Source organism: Lactuca sativa, chromosome 4 (genome assembly GCF_002870075.4).
Source record: "Lactuca sativa cultivar Salinas chromosome 4, Lsat_Salinas_v11, whole genome shotgun sequence".
NCBI lineage: Eukaryota > Viridiplantae > Streptophyta > Magnoliopsida > Asterales > Asteraceae > Lactuca > Lactuca sativa.
In genome coordinates, this window is record NC_056626.2 from 23799053 (window position 1) to 23817709 (window position 18657).

Genomic DNA, 18657 nt, shown 5'->3' on the forward strand with positions numbered 1-18657 from the left:
TCCCTTGTCAAATATCCAAGAGATAGTGAGGATTCTAATCAAGACAAACACTTCACACAATTGGCCTAAGTTGGTCTTTGTTTTATCCAAAACATCACAACTTACCAATTTCAAATGTACAAGAGTAGAAAAACTTTTACTCTTACATTTGACAAGTGTTTTAAACCTTCTTTAAGACATGTCACTCAAATGAAAATCTTGGAGTATGACTCTAAGACTTGTATTGGAACAAAGTATGACTCATCTTCTTGATTTAACCATTTCAACAATTCAAGTTCCTCTTCTTAGTCATAAGAATGCACTAAGATTTCCTTAGAGAACTAATTTTGATATGGTTTCTTAATCATTAAGATGATCACAAAACTGATACTAAAGTACTCTCCCATCTTTTCAGATTTGAGAAACTTTTATCCTTCTGCCTTATTTGATTCTTCTTATCGATCTTTAGTGGTGGACTTAATCAGTGCACAAGAATGTGTACTCGATCCCTAAGTCCTTTACTTGACTCACACATCCATGTGAACAAGTAATTAGTCTTAATTTTCCAAAACTTGAAAGTTCTCATTCATCATGCTATACAACTTGCATGATTCCAAGTTCCGGTCCAATTGAAACTTGGGTGATGAGAATCTTTCCTTATTTGGTAAATTTAGACATTACCACAAATGAAAGAATCAATTTCATACTTCCACTCTTGCTACTAATGGAATCTTATAAGCAACAAAAATTTCCACAGATGCCATTGTAAGGATATTTTAAAATAAATAAAATCAAAAATTTCCTTTTATTTTAAAACTTTGCGGAAAAACTATCCTTACAATCCATATGAAAACTTGTTGTTATCTATTCCTAAGCAATATCTCATAACTCCTAAGAAGTAGCTCAAGAATCCGATTTTTCAAACTATGCGATAGAAATCCATCTATGCGATCAGATTCAACATATTCTTCCTTTAAGTTTCTTCACTTTCCTTTGATTCTTAAACCATCACCATGCGACCCGGTCACATCATGTATCAAGAATCCAGAATAGAAACTTAACAGAGTTAGATAGTGGATTTTACCTGAAGTAGAGTCAAACTTATTGACTTTAACATCCTTAGGTAAATTTGGCAGCTTCGCAACCAATGCCCTTTCTTTGGCAATACAAACATATGGACCCTTTGATAATGGTACACAGGACTATCACAGACTTAGCTTTTCTCTTTACCATTTGGTCAACCGAGTTGACTATAGCCGATCCCTTTCCATTGGGAAGAGAATGCTTTACTGGATATCCAATGTCATCATTGTCAATGTCCATAAAGTTTTAGGAAGTTGATCTTAACAAATAGATAAGATCATTAAGGGTCTTTTCATAGTCTTTTTCATAGGTGTTCCAAAAGAACTCACTATGTGACTTAGAAAGTAGTTGAACCACCAACTTTCTCAAGACTTTGACACCCAACTCTCCCGGCTTGTCAATATGTGACTACATCTCCAAGATGTGACCACACCTAGACCTTGCCTTGCCTAATAGGGCCTGAGTGACCTTAAACTTTTCAAGAACTTGTGGGTTAGGGAGAATAATTTGAAGAGGTGAAGAAGTATGATATCCATGGGACATCATCTTCATTAGGAAACCTTGTTTCAAGAGATTTGGGAAGATTATAGGTGTCTAAACCAGACATCTTTTGGGAGATATTCAAGATAGTTGATTTAAAGTCCTTAATATGACACCCAATATGAAATATTAAGGCTAGGACCCAACAAACTATTTTATAACTTAGAAGAGGTATGCCGTAATCCAAGCTATAAAATATTTGAAGGTAGGTGAATGACGATTCACCAATTTCCACCAAGATAAACGAAATGTATTATTAGGTTTTAATTGGTTTTGAAACTCCTAGATCTTTGAGATTCATTGAACTTTTCAAAGGCATGTTTCAATCTCGAGTGTGCCCTTCAGGTTTTGTGACTGGGATGCCGAGGATCACAAAACAAGGTGTGAAGTAACCATGCAAATCACTTGGTACCCTTAATAAATTACCCCTCAATCGATGTGCCGGTTAACCACACACGCTCCATCGATACTATGATAAATATTAAGTCACCCTTTACCTACCTTGTTAAGTCCAAGTTAGTGTGCCGGTTAACCACACACGCTCCACTAACGACTTAGACAAAGTGTAAAGTGTAATTTCATGGGTTAGCACCTTATTCACATTTTTCCTAAGTAACTAAGATTGGGTATTATTAAGAGTTTAGTTACTTAGTATTATCATTAATACTTTTAATGAAGGGAGAATTCTAGTCCTGTCAAACCCGTTCGGCTAACGACCCTCCACCAGTCAAGCAAGCGGTGGGTGAGAGTGGACACCCATTAAGTTGCCATTTTATAGGCAACAACCTTATACCCACCTTATAGACCGGCTTCGTGAATGAGGCGTACTAGCGGTAAGACTGACTTTACTCTTATACATATATATATTATTAACTTATAATATTATAAAGTATAAGGGTTGAATTTTAACTTTTAAAATTCTAAGGGCTAACTTGGAATTAAAGTATTCATTAGAGAAAACTTTACAAATTCCAAAACTTGAGGGCAAGTTTTGAAACTATTCAAAACTAATTAATTCCATAACTTATGTGTTTAAAGTAGTTTTAATCCAAAAACTCTTCAAGTTCCATAACTTGAGGACAAGTTATGGAAGACTTTAAACTAATAAAAGAATTAACTTTTCTTTATTTTATAACTTATGGAATTAATTAAGGTTACACCTTTTTTTTTATTTTTATTTTATTTTATTAAATGAAGAGACTCTTGGTCCTCCATAACTTGAGGACAAGTTATGGAGTCATAAAACCATTTAATTAGAACTAGACTCTTCATTTTTTGCAACCTTTGCCAATTTTTTATGAGTTTTATGATTCTTAAATGTGACTTTTCATATAACTTGATGACAAGTTACAAAAACACATTTTAGAATCAATTCTTAGATTAATTTGGATTAAAACCAACTATCACATAATTTTATTCATTAATCTAAATTCACTCATAAAACAAGGTAACACAAAAAAACTTTTGGTGATCCATAACTTATTCTTAAGTTATGGAATCCTTTAAAACATTAACACCAAATTTTGTAACTCCAAAAAAAAACTTTGAATCAATTTTTTTTTAAAACCTTTTCATATCCATAACTTATGGAGGTTTCAAAAAAAAATAAAACTCTTTAGATCAAACTTTTAAAACTAATAAAATAATCATATTATTTTATCTTTTATTAAATTTGACCTAATTCAACTCATAAAGCAAATTATTCAAATCTTACAAATAATTAGTTTTTCACAAGAACAAGTAATTATTTTAAAATTTGACAAACTTCATGTTTTTTTTTCTTTTTTTTTTCCAACTTTGAAAATAAAATATTTGCATCAATATAACAGAAAACAACCCGTGGCTCTGATACCACTGTTGGGTTTTGTGCATTCTAACACTTCCTAAGTGTACATGCAACCCTAAATACCTTGGATCTATGTTTTCTCTATTATACATGCAAATAAGAACTTCCAAGGTATTATCCTAATCTAGCATACAAAACAATAACTATAGCAAGATAGAATACATACCTCTTTGGTGTAGAATGTCTTCATGAAGCTTGAGTGCCTAGTGCCCCAAGTGTGACACCTCAAATGGAATCACAATCATCAAAACACTTAGAATAACTTGAGAGAATTCTACACTCTTCAAAATCGGCTAGCCCTTTCTTCACACACACTAGTGGCCGATTTTTCCTCAATAATAAGATGCTTATATAGTTACACAATTAGGGTAAACTCTTAATTGTCATGGCTTTCCATTTCCTTGGATCCATGGGTACAAATACACCATGGAGCATCCATGGACCATCCTATGGGTTTTAGCCCAACTTGATTATCCATGGAGCATTAGCCCACTATACAAGTATGGATGATTTACACAATCAACCCATATATTTAATTAGTCTTCTTTTGATCACTTAATTAGTCCTAGATTAATTCTTGATCAATACTAATTAAATAATCTTATTATTCTTATTATTAATATACTAGAACTTATAATATATTAATAACCATAAGTGTCTTATTTCTCTCATTCAAGTGCATGATGGTATGCAACCCAAATGGACCATGCCGGGTCGGGTCAAGTCTTACCAAATATAGTTATGGACTTAGACATTAATCCAACAGTTTTTGCTTCACACAATCTTAAAAACATTTCCTCCAACATGGTGGTGAAAGCATTTGACCCCTCTTGGATTTGGTGACTTTTTGGTTCTTAATGCTAGTTGATTTTCACTAATTACATGCTTAATGGAAATTGTGACTTTGACTAAGGAAATTGTTATGAGCTTCTCTAACCATTTTAACAACTAAGAAAAGTGTAGGTAATCTTAAGCTTCTTGGATTACTATAGCCAAATTAAGGATTTAAGTCAAGTATTGCACCATTGGATTCTAATGATATGTTCTTTAAAGGTCAAAGTGAGGAAACTTTAAGTCAACCATCTCTCCCTTATTGATTTTACGTCAAACCCTTATTTTTGTTGAAATTGTCCATTTAAATCATAGTTAATTCTAGTTTGTTTCAAGTACTTCAAAACACCAAAACCCCCCCATTTTATTTTTATTGTTATTTTACAAGTATTTTTACAAAGAGATTTTTCATAGAATTATAAATTGAACTAATCTCCGTGGATTCGATCCCCTTACCACTATACACTATTTTAGTGTGTAATAATTAAGGTTATTAATTTTTTTGGCCTCGACACCACCAAATTTTTGGTGCCGTTGTCGGGGATTGGTTTATTTTTAATCAGTTTGTTTTTCTATGCCCATATCTCATTGTATAGGTACTCTAATCTACAATCCCGAATTTGAAAAAAATACAAAAAAAAAAGTATGGCTTGAAAATGAACACTCCTTGCATTGAAGATCAACTTTCTGAGCTAGCTCGGTTAGTTATGATTATTGAAAGTGACCAAAGTGTGCAGCTCATGCCTATTCTTTGCAATTTTTGCGCCCAAAATGGACATCATTCCGACATGTGTCCATATTTACAAGGAGAATGGGAAGAAGTGCAAGAGAAGAGAATCTACTACTGGTCAAACCAATGGAGTTATTATCAGCCTCAACATGATCAATGGTGGGACAACAACCAAGTTTGGGGATATAACCATTACCAAAACCCATACCAAACATGGGGAAATAACCAATACCAACCAACTCCACTGCTCCAAGAACCCTATCCTTACCCTCCTCAACAAACTGAAACGCCAAGCATGTCCTTAGAGGACATTGTGAAAAGCATTGCCACTTCTACCCAAATTTTCCAGGAAACAACTCAAGCTAGCCTCAAAAGCTTAGAGCAACAAATAACACAAATTGCTCAATCATTGAGTATAGTGGAAGCTCAACACAAATTACCATCTGAAGAGAGCCCATGTCATAACGCATGTTGCATTCCTTTGAAAGATGAGAAAACTTTTGATGGACCAAGAGTGTTATACGAAGAAGAGGAAGAAGAAGTGGAAGTGGAAGAAGCTGTCAAAGAGGAAGAAGAAATTGAGAATGTTGTCAATGAAACTGTAAAGGAAGTAATAAGGGTTAACGAAAGAGAGATTGAGCCACCCACTACCAATGAGAAACTAAATCTAGTGGTAGAACAACCACAAGATCCGGAAACGATAAATCTGTCGGACCCTTCAAAGGATACCTATCCCGAGAAAGAAGACGCCCAACCGGTCACCTACTCAACCACCATGTCAAAGAGGGAAGAGTTGGTCACCTTACTGAACAAGTACAAGAGAGAATATGGTTGGATGATTGCTATTATCAAAGGTCTATGTTCGGTATGGTTCTCCCATAAAAAGAAAGTCAAATACAAGAAAAGAGTCCCAATGGAGGTGTGGAAATTAAAAAATGTAGACACGGGGCAAATTTTCAAGGTTAATGGACATCGATTGAAGCCATTCAATGAAGGTTTTGATTCAAATGTCCAAGATGTCATCCATTTGGATGCCCCAAAGTGTTAAAGTGAAGTTTGGAGGCGTCTCGCCAAAGGCGTTAAAGAAGGGCATTTTTGGAAAGCATTGTGTTTTTGTGTTTTTAATTTGAATAAATGAGTTTTGAAGATGTTTTTGGGATTCAAAAGAGTTGTTTTTGAAGAAATAAAGAGTTTCTAGGTGTATGGGGCCTTCCAAAACAAGAACGGGTGAAAAACGAAGAAAAATGAAGCGAAAATGAAGATCAAGATCAGCGGGTTGCACGACCCGCATGCTGTTGCGCGGTTGGATTGCGCGGCCAGGTGTGATGAAGCGACATTGGCCCAAGACTTAACTGCAAGGTCTGTGCGACCCGCGTGCTACTCTATGTGACCCGCGCACTGTGTTGGGCAATTTGGGCAATTTTTGGCTATTATTTGCCCAGGTGTTGACCAAAGGTTTTACTGAGTTGACCTTTTGACTTTTCTTGACCAACATTGACCGAAATTGACCCATAGAGTAAAATGTTCAGCTTCCCTTCTTCTTCATTTAACCATCTTGACCTCCCACTCCATTCCTCTCAAGAACATAACCTTCCAATACCCACCTCGTCGAAAAAATCAAGATTGTCGGAGTTCTATCGGTCGGAATTTCACAAAACCACCATCACGGACACTTTCCGCCACCCGATCCTCCGATTTTGGTCATTTTTGCCTTTATCTTAAGCATTGAGGACAATGCTTGTTCTTAAGCTTGAGGAGGGGTATTTCCTTTTACTTTTTTCATGCATTTTTTAATTAGGTTGCACAACATTTTAGCTTTATGCTATTTTGCGTTTAAATTTTTTTTATAAAATTCAAAAAATATTTTATTTTCTTCTTTTCTACTTTTATATTTTTGCATAACATTTAGCTTAGGGCATTTGCATTCATGCATTTTTGTTGTCTGTTTATTCTCACCCCCTTGGATGTCATGGAACTGGTTCACAGTTATTGTATCATTATTGGTCCAGGATCTTGTTGTTATCTCACCCATCGAACCGGGACCACTAGCTGCAGTTTAGGACTTCATACTCGGGATCAAATGCTGCAAGCTTAAAGGGGTAAGTGATCATGGCCAGGTAGCTTTCATGAAGAATTATACATGCGATACTAACAACTGTAGGATATACTATAGCAATGGATGTTTTTAGCCTTGCGGTCAATACCGCCGAGAGGATCACACTTGATCATGTTTGAACCGTTAGGATGAAGCACTGGTGCTTGTCCCCGAGTAGAATCCATATCCGGTCTCTTTAAATCACCATATCTTTTTCGCGATTTTTTTAGGATTTTAGAGAGTCTTTTAGCCCACATTAGGGCGTTTTCTTTATTTATAGAAAATCAAAAGTTTGAAAAGGAGCTCGCATATTTACGCTCCACACATGGTCATTTTCACACTTAGACCATTTGGATTATTATTTTTACCCCCTCGGTTCCACTTACATAATTTTGGGAACCAAATTTTGAGTCAAAAGTTATTTTGATAAAAGCAAAAATTCAATATGTGTTTTAACAAAAAAAAAAAAAAAAAAACAAAAAAAATACAAACAAACTTAGATAAGTGACCAGTTCAATTATTGAACAAATTTCCCTACATTTTGGTCACCTGGCGTTTGATATTCACTTATTTAGGATTGTCTATTTGTATATAGATCGAGTTATTTCTTTTCGCAAATTGGTGATGTTAGAGAGGCTGTTGAGTCGGATACTACGGGAGGTTCAGGTCAACGCTAAGTGAACTGATTCCTACAACGGTGCCCGAGCGATAAACCAAATCACACTTGAGAGTGGCCGACAAACGTGAGATCACGCAACTTTCGTGATTAGAGTGTACACTTAAAAAGAAGAGCTATATACGAGCCCATCCATTTGCTTTCTCCTTACTATAGATGTTCTTCATTGTATGCATGTTCCATTGGGGCTACGACTGGCCATCCCTCCTTACTCACCTAGAGGAGTTGTTCTGGCTATAGTTTATGGTTCCATTGTCATCGGATGAAAAATCCGTGAGATAACAGAGAGATCGATTCTGACCATGTTGACTAACGGTGATCAGGTTCTACGGTTGTATCCATTTTTTTATTTTTCTTAGGATAGTTCATCCCGAGTTCATTTTAGTCTTGTCTTACTTGAGGACAAGTAAGGTTTAAGCTTGGGGTGATTTGATAGTTTGTTTTATTTACTTCTTTTTATAGTTTATTTTAGCATATTTCATTCATAATTTAGATAAGTTCCATGCATATTTTCCTTTTTGTTATTTTATGACTATTTCGGGTACTTTCGAATCTTGTGAGCATAATTACAGGTTTTCGGGTCTAGCGGAGCGGGAGTGTTCGAGACGTATGGAAAGCGATGGGAGTTGGTAGAAAAAAAGGATGTTAGGCTTGGTGATTGTGGAGATGATGCATGGAGCGAGCTTGATGATTATTTAAGGGCTTGGTGAAAATAAAGTTTGAATTTTTAAGAACTGGAAGAATATTAAAGAATGTGGAGACTATTAATCGGGTGAGCGCACGCGCTTTGGAGGATTTGGAGAGGTCAAATTGGGCTTAAAATGAAGAAAACTTGAAGAAAAATGGGTAAGAGATGATTGGACTCGAACTGGGCCAAGTGGGCTAAGGTATAGAGGCCCAAACCTCAAAGACTCGAACATCATCTTTTTACCTCTTGATTCTTGCTTAATGATTGGTACAATCTTCTCTAACTTTGTTTCTTTGAGTTTAGCCATGCTTGGCTAAACTAATCTTGGTTGACTTTTTGTTTAATCCTTTGAACTTTTGTTGAATGTTGAAGAATCCATGAACTTGTTCTTAAATCTTTATGGAAATGTTTTGTGTTTTATCATATTATCACTACTAGTATGTTTTTATTCATGAGTTTAAATGTGTTTGTGGTGATTAGTTGGCTAATTTCTTGATTAAATAAAGGATCCTCAAATTAGTAAGCAACAAATGATTTTTGTGTTGTTTTTGCTTCACACAATCTTAAAAACATTTCCTCCAACATGGTGGTGAAAGCATTTGACCCCTCTTGGATTTGGTGATGTAACATCCCCCTCTGGCACGTATCACAATATTGTCCGCTTTGGGCCACTCGGCACGAGGACTTTCCAGGGGGTCACCCATCCAGGTACTACTCCCGCCCGAGCACACTTAACTGCAGAGTTCTTACGGTATATGCTGCCCTCACGGCTTTAAAACGCGTTGTGTTAGGGAAGGTATCCACACCCCTTATAAGAAATGCTAAGTTCTCCTTCCCAACCGATGTGGGATCAGATCCAACCCACTTTCACCCCCCCCCCCCCCCATTATAGGGTTCGACGTCCCCGTCAAACACATCGACCCGTGCCCTGGCTCTGATACCAACTATGACATCCCCAAAATCACGGCCAGAAAAGACCGGTTTCATTTATGCTTTTTAAATTAATTTCAGAGTAAATCCTTTTGATTTAAAAGAGTTGCGGAATTTGTTCCCAAAAACAAAATATGATAAAACATGTTATAACTCTATATTATTGATATTGCTTACAGTTTAACACATGTTATCAAGGATAAAACAGGTGGTGTCGAGGCCAATAAAATTAATAACCCTAATTATTACACACTAAAATAGTGTATAGTGGTAAAGGGATCGAATCCACAGAGATTGGTTTAATTTATAATTCTATGAAAAATCTCTTTGTAAAAATACTTGTAAAATAACAATAAAAATAAAATGGGGGGTTTTGGTGTTTTGAAATACTTGAAACAAACTAGAATTAACTATGATTTAAATGGACAATTTCAACAAAAATAAGGGTTTGACGTAAAATCAATAAGGGAGAGATGGTTGACTTAAAGTTTCCTCACTTTGACCTTTAAAGAACATATCATTAGAATCCAATGGTGCAATACTTGACTTAAATCCTTAATTTGGCTATAGTAATCCAAGAAGCTTGAGATTACCTAGACTTTTCTTAGTTGTTAAAATGGTTAGAGAAGCTCATAACAATTTCCTTAGTCAAAGTCACAATTTCCATTAAGCATGTAGTTAGTGAAAATCAACTAGCATTAAGAACCAAAAAGTCACCTGTGACATCCCCAAAATCACGGCCAGAAAAGACCGGTTTCATTTATGATTGTTAAATTAATTTCAGAGTAAATCCTTTTGATTTAAAAGAGTTGCGGAATTTGTTCCCAAAAACAAAATATGATAAAATAATATTTATCAAAGCATTTCATCAACAGATACATTTTCATTATATAATCAAAACTCAGGATGTCATGTTCCGATACATACCATAAAGCATAAACGATAACATGACAAGTCATTCAAAAAATATATACATATACAGACTTGTAAACAAAACAACTTGATGATACATCCATCTTATGCCCTCGCGCCACTACCTGTGATACAAATAAACCGAGTGGGTCAGGCTTTGGAGCCTGGTGAGCATATATAAATAATTATATTTAATTTCACCAACCAATAATAACCCGATTACCCATTCCCGTTATCCTCACTTTATGTCCCTAAAACAACATCTATCTCAAGGGACCTAATCTAGGATTTTCATCGGGACGGACATTACTGCTAAGGGGTTTCCTCAACAATAGATATCCTAAAGGTAACCATGAGGGGGATAGAGTACACCGGTGAACACATCGTTCAAACACCTACAGGTTATGAACCTGCTAGCGTTCCACAAGACTGTCTAGAAAGAGTCTGTGGTCGTTATCCATACTCCGCTGAATAACCAGATCAACAACAACAACATCGAGGCCTCTCATCTGTTTATCACACATCAACTATCTACCCATGTTCTACCCAACATATTAGTAGATAAAAATATATATCTATATACATAGTTTAAAAACCTGTATAGCATTCTCATTCAATACATATTCCAAACAACAGATGAGACACATACACATAACGTATTTCATAGAGAATAAATCATATCTATGAGATAGAAGAAAGTGAATATATGTTCACGCATATAACAACAAAATATACACATAACACGTATTTCGTATAAAATACTTCATAATTATGCATTAGAAGAAGGTAACTACACACTCACTTGATCAGAAGATGATCAGACAGCACTACGACTTGTAGAAGTAGTATTTTTCGATAGATCTGGAAGATCTTCACACACCGGGCTTCTCGCAGGCAGAGCTTCGGCTTGGAAACTCTTTTCTTCTTGGGATCTTCAGGCTTCGGGTCTCGGGAATGATACCAGGGCTTCAGGGGGTTAAAATAGGGCTTAGAGATTGTATCGGGAGTGGGAGAGTAAGAGATGAGCAACCTAAATCGGCTCACCCTTGAATTCTATTTATAGGGAGAAAATGCTAAACTCACCTCGTGAGTTTATAATATTCACCTCGTGGGCTCGATACGTCATTGAGTTTGTTATGGCCACATGCCCTAGAAAACGTCCATCATCTGCTCACCTCGTGAGCCACTTAATGCTCACCTCGTGACCTCTGACAGGGGTGGAAGTTCGTGCCCCGAACTTCAGAAATTCATATCTTTCGCATACGAGTTCCGTTTTCGACGTTCTTTATATCCACGCGTAGGTGAGATTATGATCTACAACTCTCTTTTAGAATCCGTTGGCTACTTTTGAATTTATTTTTATTATATTATAAATATATTATTTTTAGTAGGCCGAGACAGGAAAACTCCGTTTGAAATTCATAACTTCTTCATCCGACGTCCGTTTTCGTCTATCATTTTACCGTTGCACTACCATTGATGAGATCTTCGATTCTCGTTTAGATTGTTTCGGCTAAAAACCGCTCGATCTCAAATCGAGTATCCGGGCTGTCTACTGCTAAGCCGAAACTTCGAAAAATCATAACTTCCTCATACGAAGTCAGATTTGGGCATTCTTTTTATGCACGCTCTCGGTTTAACGAACTCTATGACTTTTGTTTAGATTACTAAGGCTAGATATCGCTCTATCTTAGATTCGTATCTTACGTCATTCGGCGTCGTGCCGGTTCTGTCGCGAAACTTCGACATGTCATAACTTCTTCGTTATAACTCGGATTTCGGCATTCTATATATATTCGTAAACCTCGTTTCAACTACTACAACCTTATCCATATATATAGGCTTTATCTAACATTTTATTTTTGACGCTTATTTTCATTCTTAATTTAATTAAGTCACACAACTAAGCACAAAACACATAATACTCAAATAATACATCTTTATTATTTAAAGATGGGTTACAAAGGTTAAACTAGACTATTAAATCGCTATTAATCACAAGCCCAAAAACACAGCCGTTACAAGTGGGAACCACCATTAAGTCCTACGGAGATCCGAAGATTTTTGGGATTAGCCGGATATTACCGAAGGTTTATCCAAGGCTTTTCTTCGATCGCTAGCCTGTTGACAGCTTTGACCCACAAAGGAGCTACTTATGTTTGGAGTGATAAGCATAAAGAAGCATTCGAGAAGCTAAAGAAGAAACTATGCGAGGTACCAATATTTTCTCTGTCCGATGGAGTTGAGACTTCGTTGTTTATAGCGATGCGTCTGGGGTTGGATTGGGTTGCGTTTTGACCCAAAGGGTAGAGGTGATCGCATATGCGTCTCAACGGTTGAAAGAGCATGAAAAGAACTACCCGACTCATGATTTGGAGTTGGCAGCGGTAGTTTTCGCTCTGAAGATACGGAGGCATTACCTTTGTGGCACGAAGTGCAAACTTTTCACTGATTATAAGAGTCTCCAATATCTCTTTAATCAGAAAGAATTGAATATGAGGCAACGACGTTGGCTAGAGTTACTTAAGGACTATGACTGCGAGATACTTTACTACCCCGGTAAAGCAAATGTTGTTGTTGGTGCTCTCAGTCGGAAAGTCAATCTTGAAAGGAAGAGGCCAAAAGCGTTGAGAATTGAAGTTGTCTCGACCATTGTGGAAAGTATAAAGAAAGCTCAAGAGGAAGCTTCTGAGAAGAATGACCGAAAGGAGGAACGTTTGAGAAAAACGTTGGTGTTCGGTGTAAACAGTCATGGACTGAAGGTGTTCCAAGATCGGATTTGGATACCTAAGACAGGAGGAGTCAAAGATATTCTGATGGAAGAAGCTCACAAGACCATGTACTCGATTCATCCCGGTAGCACTAAAATGTATAGGGACCTGAAACCTTACTACTGGTGGCCGACGATGAAGCTTGCTGTTGCAAAGTATGTGGCTGAGTGTGTGACTTGTGCGAGAGTCAAGACATAACATCAAAAACCATATGGGAGTTTCGAACCTTTACTTGTTCCTATGGGTAAATGGGAAGACATTTCTATGGATTTTGTAACTAAACTACCCATAACAAAGAATGGTCACGACATGATTTGGGTGGTCGTTGATCGATTCACTAAGAGTGCGCATTTCATAGCAGCCAAGGAGAAGTGGTCTATGGATAAGCTTGCGAATTCTTACGTGAAGGAAATTATGAGGCTTCACGGTGTTCTGTTAACGATTGTGTCAGATCGTGATAGCCGTTTCACCTCACGATTTTGGAAATGTCTACAAGAGGAATTAGGTACCAAGTTGCGTTTAAGTACAGCTTACCATCCACAGACTGATGGTCAGAGCAAACGGACGATACAAACACTTGAAGATATGCTGAGAGCATGTACCCTGGAATTCCAAGGTAATTGGGATGAACATTTACCTTTGGTAGAATTTTCCTACAATAATAGTTTCCACTTGAGCATTAAGATGGCACCTTATCAAGCTTTGTACGGGCAAAAGTGTCATAAGCCGTCTTGTTGGCTTGAGGCTGGGGAAAAGCAGTTTATGGGATTGGAGATAGTCCATCAAACTGCTGAAAAGTTGAAAATAATTAGGGAAAGAATGTTAGCATCTCAGGATCTTCAAAAGAGCTACGCTGACAACAAGCGAAGACTGATGACTTTTGAAGTTGGAGATTCGGTTTTGCTTTAAGTCTCGCTGTGGAAGGGACTTATAAGATTTGATAAAAGGGGAAAATTAAGTCCAAGGATTATTAGACCGTTTAAAGTTCTTTAGAGGATTGGAAACCAAGCTTACAAGCTCGAACTACCAGAAGAACTGAATGGAATTCATAACACTTTCCATGTGTGTTATTTGAGGAAGTTCACGGGAAAAGTTCCCGACATGATTCCACTTTCGGAGTTGAGAATTGATGAGAACAAAAGGTTGATTGAAGAACCAGAGGCAATCGTTGACCGAAAGACTAGGAAGTTGCGACGCAAGATGGTCGAGTTAGTGCTTGTCCGATGGAAACACACGAATGGGCCGAATCTCACCTGGGAGACGGAGAGTGACATGATGAGTCGCTACCCGCATTTGTTTGTTGATGTGTGATTCCGGGGATGGAATCATTCTAAGGTGAAGACAATTGTAACGCCTGTGTTTATGGGCTTGTCATTAATAGCGATTTAATAGTCTAGGTTAACCTTTGTAACCCATCTTGAAATAATAAAGATGTATTTTTTGAGTATTATGTGTTTTGTGCTTAGTTGTGTGACTTAATTAAATTAAGAATGAAAATAAGCGTCAAAATAAAATGTTAGATAAAGCCTATATATATGGATAAGGTTGTAGTAGTTGAAACGAGGTTTCCGAATATATATAGAATGCCGAAATTCGAGTTATAACGAAGAAGTTATGACATGTCGAAGTTTCGCGACAGAACCGGCACGACGCCGAATGACGTAAAATACGAATCTAAGATGGAGTGTGTGCTTCTACAATGGTCTTTTAAGTTTGAACAATGCAAAGAATTCCATGACTTTCATGTCTCCTTTCAGGTATGGATTTTATGATGAGTGCTTGAGGAAGTATGGAAATGCCAATGTGAGGAAAATTTTACTGACCTTTTGATTTTCTACTTGTCACTACCCTTACTGAGCACCTCTCCAGGCATGCAAAATCACCTCACCTTGCTTATTTGTTAATTTTTTTTTTCCTATCAAAAACTAAAACAAAATGGTCAAAATTTAAGACTATTAATTTAATTTTACTATGTGTTTTTTCATGTCCTGAGCTTTCAAAGATTTTGAGTTATCTCTGTAAGAAGGTCATCTCATTCATCACCCTTTTGGAGTGTCATTTCAGTGTGCTTCAAGTATCCACTATATGATTCCATTACACTGATTCTTTCCTTAATCAAAAACATCTCTCTTTCCAAGCTTGCCTTCTTTTCTTCTTCTGCTAATTCACATATAATCAAAATTACAAAATCACCAATATAAAATGTTAATTTTATTTGGTTTTCAGTGTTTGGTAGTGTAATACTATCTGGTAGGTAGTAATCGAAGGGGGAATAGAATGGAGCATTACAAAGGAATGAAAAAAAACATGTTTGTTTGCTATATAGGATTAGAACGGAGCATTCCCCTCGGGATGTAATTCCTTCTCTTAGAATATAATAATCTTCAATAACACAAATGTTTTTTTAAATGTTAAAATTTCAGTAAAAATTTTATATTATTTTACAAAGGCAGGTAAAAGTATATTTTTTTAATTATAATTATATTTAGAGATTTCACGATATTTAATTATTTTTATTTATGTATAAAAAAATTTAAAACCTTAAATAAAAAAATTGTTTTTACTATTTAAAGTAAATGTAGTTTATATTTCAAAGTACATGAAATATGTTTATATGTAATTTATTTAGCTATATATTATCTTTATATGATTAAAATTTAATATTCATATCTTTTTCTTTATTTAACATTTTAACTATATTTTATTTATAAATTATACAAAGCAAACATGTTTGAAGTTGAACGACTCCGGTTCCATTCCTTCAATCCAACCAAACATAATAATAATGAAATGTAAATAATCCATTCTATTCATTCCTAACTCCATTCGATCACACCAAACAAACTCTTACTTCATAAAATAAAATATAAAATTAACTTAGGTGTAAAAGCACACGTAGGTACCTATATCTTTATCATCGTGAACACCCACATCATCTATAGTCGAATGTATGAGATTTTCCAAGTTATTCAACATCCTATAAAGCTGAAATCTGTCACTTTCAAAATTATCACAATCAGGGACAAATCTATAGTCGAATGTATAAGTTTTTCCAAAGTTAATATTTAATTTGTAATTACCGTCGACACTATTATTTTTTATATTTAATCGAATATTGTTATTACCGACGATATTATCACCGCTAACCAAAATCATTTATTAAATAAATAAATAAATAAATGAAAATTGTTATTACCGGCGAGTATTATTACCGGCGACATACTTATTAGCGGCGACATAACTCATTAGCGGTGACATAGTGACCAATAGCGACGAAACAGTAGCGACGACTCAGTACCGGCGACGCGTCGCCGCTATTAATATTACCAACGACTTTTGAGATTCTTACCGGCGACTTTTGTCGCCGGTAATAACCTTTTTCCTTGTAGTGTTCCTTGTTAATTTCTCCATATTTCTCTCTATAAATCTTAAGCTTTTTTTCCATCATCTTAATATCTTAATTTCTCCTTGAGAATAAGCATATACCTTTAAGTATCTGAATTATGGCTTCTTGATCATATTCCGCTTGTTCTTCCATCATTCTCTGATACTGCAACGTCTCCATTTCAATGGAAGCTTTCTCAGTTTGCAATCTTGTAATCATCGCCATGGAAAAAAGGGTGAAAATGTAAATGACAAATTGTTAAGAGTAGAGTGATTTAGATCGAGATCCATTTGTTTGTATATTTAACGAGAGAGAAGGTATGTTTGTGTTATACTAAACAATGTTTGAAGTGATTAGGGAGTGAAAGACATTCCTAATGTTTTAGGCTAGTTGCATGTTTTTACCTTAAATTAACGTTCAATCATGCAAGTTTCGGAGTTTTTTTTTTCTTTTAAAATATGGGTTTATTTTAAAAAAGATTTGTAAAATTCGGTTAGTTACAAACTGCTTTGAAAGAACGAGTCTTCTTTGACCAAAAACAAAAAAAAAAAATAATGGTTCTCATAACATAAATTCTTTTTACATAATTTCTTTTCTTTATTTTTTACTTTGTGTTACTATTATATTTATGCTTAACTTCATTACTGGAAACATGCATGCAATTAAAGTTAATATATCACTGCAGCTAGTAATTACATCAAATAAAAGAAGACGTCAATATGTTTAAACTTTTATGTGAAATGAAAATAAGAAAGTAATGAAGTTTGTTAAATTTCAAACTTGGATCTGTTTCAAATTTCGTATAATACAAGTAAGAGTTTTAAATTTACGTTCATAATATAGTGAAATGTTTGTTAAATTTGTAGAGCCATTTTGCATAGAACCATTTCACAGTGGTCTTTTGCAACTTCATTGATAACTATTAGTTTGACTTCAATTTTTGGATCCATATAAACCTAACAACATTAATGGCACTTCTGTTCTGGGTTATATTTCAAGTTCGACAGATGAACTTTAACAATATAAGTTCATGTGGAGCATCGATGCTCAGGATATACTAATTGATAACAATGCATAAATATTGTCGGTAGTAAATAATGTAACCTATGCTTCATCGATTAAAAAAAAAACTTGTGTACAGATACCCGATTCCAGAAACAGAAATTGGGATTCAAACCAAACCAGAAATCAGGAAATCAATTAAACCAGGAATCAGAAAGAAATAAACCTACAGGCTACAGATTCAAAATCTAACAAGAAAATAATGTAGACCATCGATTCGAGAAAAATATGTGTTAACCAGAAAAAGAAAACGAGACAAAACAAACCAAAATCGGAGATACACATACCAGATCAGAGATGGAGAGTAGCCGGCGCCGGCAACGGTGATCTGGAGCGTCGGTCGGAGGAGGATGCAGCGGAGTTCGTAGGAGGGACGCGATTGCAGGAGAAGCCTTCTCCCTGGCTGTGGTGAAGAGCGATGTGAACGTGAGCTACGATCCATATGAACAATAAAGAAAAAAAAGGCGGGTTATTTCTGGTTAGTTTGAGGGTCAGGCCAGCCATTTTAAAAGATAGATATTTCTTACTTTTTGTGATAGTATTTGGAGATAACAAAAGAAAAAAAAAATTAAAAGTAATTGTATAGAAATATTTTTAAAATAACTTTTAGCAAAGTTACTTTGTTTTATATTTTTGTTATATCCAATTACTCAATTACTCGGAAGTGGCGAATCTAAAACCCAAAACCACGTGATTCCTTATGTAAATAAGACAAAAAAAATATAAAAGTGTAAAAAATACTAGCGGTGATGGGTCGGGTTGTATGACTAAAATATTTAAACATCAGTTCAATAGTTATAATAAAGTTCTTACAATTGAACCCTACGAGGTCTTATAGCTTGAAACATTGTCACAATTGCATCGTTACCAATACCTTTTAAAACATTTTTTTCAATATACGACACTAAACTATCACTCAAAAACTGATCACTCATTTTGTTGCATATATTAGTCTTTATCAACTTCATTGCTGAAAATACGCGTTCTACACTTGCTGTTGCTACGGGTAAGTTTCATAAGAAGGTAAATCTTAGGAAATATTATATGCTTCTTTTCTTCAACCATCTTTTTGGCAAGGTCTACAATACTCTTCAAATCATGAAATCGTTCATCTTCACGTACATCTTTA

The 18657-nt window shown here is 35.5% G+C and overlaps 1 long non-coding RNA gene across 3 annotated transcripts; it reads right to left on the bottom strand.

The window, feature by feature from the left end:
- Positions 1–10261: 10261 nt before the first annotated feature.
- Positions 10262–18222, bottom strand: LOC128133187 (uncharacterized). Of its 3 annotated transcripts, none has more exons than XR_008231398.1 (5): positions 17816–18222; positions 16568–16674; positions 15985–16073; positions 14905–15238; positions 10262–10435 (listed from the first exon to the last, which is right to left on the bottom strand). It is a non-coding gene; the product is annotated as an uncharacterized LOC128133187 (long non-coding RNA). The 3 variants fall into 3 exon arrangements; XR_008231396.1 differs by having other exon boundaries at positions 11113–15238; XR_008231397.1 differs by having other exon boundaries at positions 11113–15238; positions 16278–16674.
- Between the last annotated feature and the right edge of the window lie 435 nt (positions 18223–18657).